Source organism: Gallus gallus, chromosome Z (genome assembly GCF_016699485.2).
Source record: "Gallus gallus isolate bGalGal1 chromosome Z, bGalGal1.mat.broiler.GRCg7b, whole genome shotgun sequence".
NCBI lineage: Eukaryota > Metazoa > Chordata > Aves > Galliformes > Phasianidae > Gallus > Gallus gallus.
The window spans coordinates 76,575,835-76,580,117 of NC_052572.1; the positions used below are offsets into that span (position 1 = coordinate 76,575,835).

General features: G+C 53.5%; 1 long non-coding RNA gene across 1 annotated transcript; it reads right to left on the reverse strand.

Moving 5' to 3' along the window:
• Window positions 1-2,456: 2,456 nt before the first annotated feature.
• On the reverse strand, window positions 2,457-2,872 carry LOC121108389. The gene is made up of 3 exons (XR_005842880.1): window positions 2,812-2,872; window positions 2,610-2,711; window positions 2,457-2,515 (listed from the first exon to the last, which is right to left on the reverse strand). It is a non-coding gene; the product is annotated as an uncharacterized LOC121108389 (long non-coding RNA).
• Window positions 2,873-4,283: the final 1,411 nt, after the last annotated feature.

Here is a 4,283-nt window from a genome sequence, read left to right on the forward strand (position 1 = left end):
CCAGCAAAGGGCTACAAGTGGGCCTATTGGGAAAGGGAACCTTCCAGGGCAACAGTGACAAAGTGACTTCCTGAAACCCCCAAGAAAAGGGCGGGATCGCTGGATGTTGGCACTAACTGATAGCTTTTGGGGATGGCCAGAGGTATTTCCCTGGAGGACTCCTAAGGCTCGGGAAGCAACGAAAATGCTGTTACATGCTGTTAATTCCAAGGTTTGGGGTTCCTGGAGCAATCTCAGCAGATCGAGGCCCACATTTTTGCCAAGGTGGTCCAAAAAAAAAAATAAGCACATTATTGGGAATTGATTGGCAATTGCACACACCTTATAGACCAAGGCCAAGGTAGAGGGGCTTACACCGTGGATACGTCGTACCTGCCTGAAGAGAGCACCAGGACCACACTGGACAGCACAAGAGAAAGGACCACTGAAAATCAGGATCCGAAAGCACGGAGAAGAGTTTCAGAATGGTCATTGCGACTGGGGTAGTAGTCGCAGCTTGGCAAGAGAAGAGCTACTTCTGAAGAACTGAGAAAATGGGCCAGGCTCTCAACAAATCCTGTTGGATATGCAATGCCCTCCCTAGAGGGGAGGGAAAGGTGCCTGTTTATGGGATAGTGGCACTACATTGGACTGTTCCAGATGGGCTAGAGCATGGAAAGTGTAAGTTTGGGATAGAAGACAAGCCACAAAAGGGACCTACATTGCATTGACTAGTTACTAACTCTACTAGGTCTATCTCTGCAGACAGAAAAACTGATGGTAAAGGTGGGGTGGGGGTTGGCTGACAGAACTTGACAGGCATAGGGTGTAGTTGGGGGTGGAACCAAAGTGTGGGGTGTGATCCTAGAATCGATAAGGAGTCACACTGGCTCTCAGAGAAGAACATACTCGGAATTGTAGGGATGGGAGCATCGTTCACTCTTCAGGAAAAGATGGCCAGGCCATGTCAGTTACCTCATGGATACCACATAGTGGTTACGTGGGGACGCTCAGGCACGGAATGCAGTACCTTTAAATTGGACAGGGACTTGCACTACAGGATACTTAATAGCCATGATGAGATGCTCTGCCTGCCGGTGCCGGAGTACTAGAAAGAAAAAGGAGATATGGAAGAGACACGCGTTGAGGCCAAAGGTGGGAAGTGGGGCCTATTTTGGGACACGTAGAACAGAATAAAAATGATCTAGCAGGTAGAAGTCCTGCTAGACTATAGAAAAAGGGGGAACTGAAGAGTGAGAACAGGAGCCTGCAGTTAGAGAGAGAAGGGCCTCACAGCAAGAAAAGGGAAAGTAGCTGCACAAAGTAGAAATAAGAGGCAAATAGAGAGACTTTAGGTAAAGAGTGTTAGAAAACAAGGGATTCCAAGCACTTTCACAGACACTAGGTCTGGAATAACAAGGAGGATGAAGGCCATCGAGATAAGGGCTGGAGAGCAGCTCGAAAACACGTGGCAGGGAGCTGATTAGATGTCTACAGGGCAAGCCGAAACCGGTTCGGGGATGGCCTTCCCTTCGGGGTCACAAGTGTGCAGTGAGGAAGACCACAAGCCTTCGTGAGGAAGACTACAATCCTTCATCATCACGACCTTCTACGCACGCGCAAGGGGGGAAGGGACTGCATGCTAATGGGCTCTCAAGAATGGAATGAATATGTCTCCGAATTCCTGTCAACTACTGATTAGCTTTTAGTTCAATCTACCTACATCTATAGCACCATTTCTCCTGACAGTGTGCAAGTTGGGTGCAGCGATCCCCCTTGCACCAGGGAGTACGCGCGTCACCAAGAAACACATGCCTGTTCTATATCCTTACCGACTATACGGTCTGATTGACGCACGTCAAGCCCAGAAGAGTACCTCTCTCACCTTGGGCACAGCTCACCAACCAAGAGCCAGGCCTTGCCAACTTGGTTGATCTGAGAAGGCGGGAGGGGGCTGCACATCACACCAGAAGTATCCATTTCACTTGCAGCACTATGGAGAGAACAACACCAACTAACAGGCCGGAATGAATTCGCTCACAAGATTAACAATGAGATTGTTCTTCATTAAAAAGCAAACAGAGATTCCTAATCCAAAAAGAGAATGGCAGCACGTCAGATCGGCCAAAGAGGTTCCTGTTCCTACGCCTCATCCTCTTACCCCAGCTTGCCTCCCCTCATCTCCTTCCCCTACTCCTCCGTGATGCCCACAGGCTTCAAGTCAGGTCGCAAACACATAGGACTCCTTTCACACGACTGCAGCACAAAGGATGTCACACTTGTTCCATACACTCAAACAGACCAAGCAGTGCTATCACACTCACTTAACACACGCAGAAGCAGCCAAACCCTGAGCACGTACATCCCCTCCTGCACTACTGGAGCCCACAGCTCACCTTCACGCCTCCAGGGATTTCTGCTCTTTTACACTGACGCAGCCTCGCTACAGCTCCATGGGCGTCACACAAGGCCTGCAGGACCTCTTGCTCTGCAAACCCCGTCTGCAGGCATTGCTTCATGAGGTTCACCACCTGCCCTGCTGAGCAAAAACAAGCACTGAGAACAAGAGCAAAGTACTGGATTCCACCTGGCCTGCTCCCCCACAAGCCTCACTCCTGCCACACACATACCCTGCTCTGCAGACTCAGCCTCAAAGCCTGGCTGCACATCAGCACCTGCATCATTTCTCAAACGCCCCAACCAAGCAGCAGGGGATCAAAGCGTTGCGACAGCTGAAAGAAAAATGCTTGGGGACATTCCTGCCAGCACTGAACGTGAACAGATCTACCACTGAGCAACAGGACGTGGGACAAACAGCAGAAAACAACCAACCTGCACAACTAACTCGTTTCCGCTTGGTCCAGATGTCTGTATGCTCCCTCCCACGGCCCAGGCCAAGCTTGCAGAACTGCTCCTCCTTTGTGCAGGACGACAACGGTGCCCATGGCATGTGGTGGCTATGCACAGCATGCCTTCTACTTGCTTTTCCTCTCTCCGTCTTCCATCACCAAACAGCACCTCCAATCTCTCCCGGCTAAAAAATCACTTGGGGAAAAAAAGAACTGGCAACCTTACTTTTAAAATTACAACTTGATGCTTTAAAGCGGAAGCTCACCTAGCAAGGACACCTACCTTAGACAAGCTCAACCTACAAGGAAAAGTTATTCCTCTGCGTCTGCACACTGGGCACGCATTTTCAGCTGCAGTAGTCAGCCCAGTTCTCAGCACAGCTTTACCATCCACAGAAAGCCAGTTCAGGGCCACCATCTTTTTCTCTCTTCTTAAACACTCTACTGCTGCAAGAAGCAACGATTACAGTCACACAATCACAGAACTGTAGGGGCTGGAAGGGACCTCTAGAGATCACTGAGTCCAACCTTTCCCCCTGCAAAAAGGCTCCATACAGTAGGCTGTACTGTAGGCATCCAGCTGGGTTTGGAGTATCTCCAGAGAAGGACAATCCACAACCTCCCTGAGCAGCCTGACGATACACCCCCCCGCCCAGAACCTCCCCACAGCCACCTATAGCCACAAATCCTCCGATGGCTCAACACAGCCCCAGATCCCCCCAAGAGTACACCTAAGCTCCTTACAGACCCATACGCCTTTAGAGTCCCTGCACAGCCCCCTACAGCAGCCCTATATCCCCCTATAGCCTCCCCACAGCCCCCAGTAGCCACAGGCCCGCCTTAGCCCAGCTTCTGGGGGGCTGCAATGGGTCTGGAAGCACCGGGAGCAGCGCTGGAGGGGTTGGGGGTGGGGGGGGGGCATAGTTCAGATGCTGGCAGCAGCACTGTGGCGCTGGGGGACCCGAGGCCTCCATCCGTCCCAATCCCACCACCCATCCCCCAGCCACATCCCACAGCCCAACCCCACGGGAGTTCCACGGGGGAGGAAAGGGCAGTGTGCTTGGGGGGCCGCGCAGGGCTCCTCTCCCTCTCCCGCTCCCGTTTTCCCGCACACCTCCGGCGGAGCTGTCCTCAGCACTCGCTCCCGTTGTGCCGCGGCTTCCGGCTCGCTGCTGCCCGGACAGCTCCGGCTGACGCCGCGCTCTCCTGCGGGGCGGCCCGGGCTGCCGGGGCGGCGCTTCGCTGACGAGAGCCGCGCCTGACACTGCCGGTTCCAACGGCCGCTCCCGCGCACGGCGGCTCAGCCAATGGGAGCCAGCGGAGCTGCCGCTGACCAATGAGACGCCGGGGGAGGGACAGAGATGCCGCTGACCAATGAGACGCCGGGGGAGGGACAGAGCTGCCGCTGACCAATGAGAGCCCGGGGGAGGGACAGAGCTGCCGCTGACCAATGAG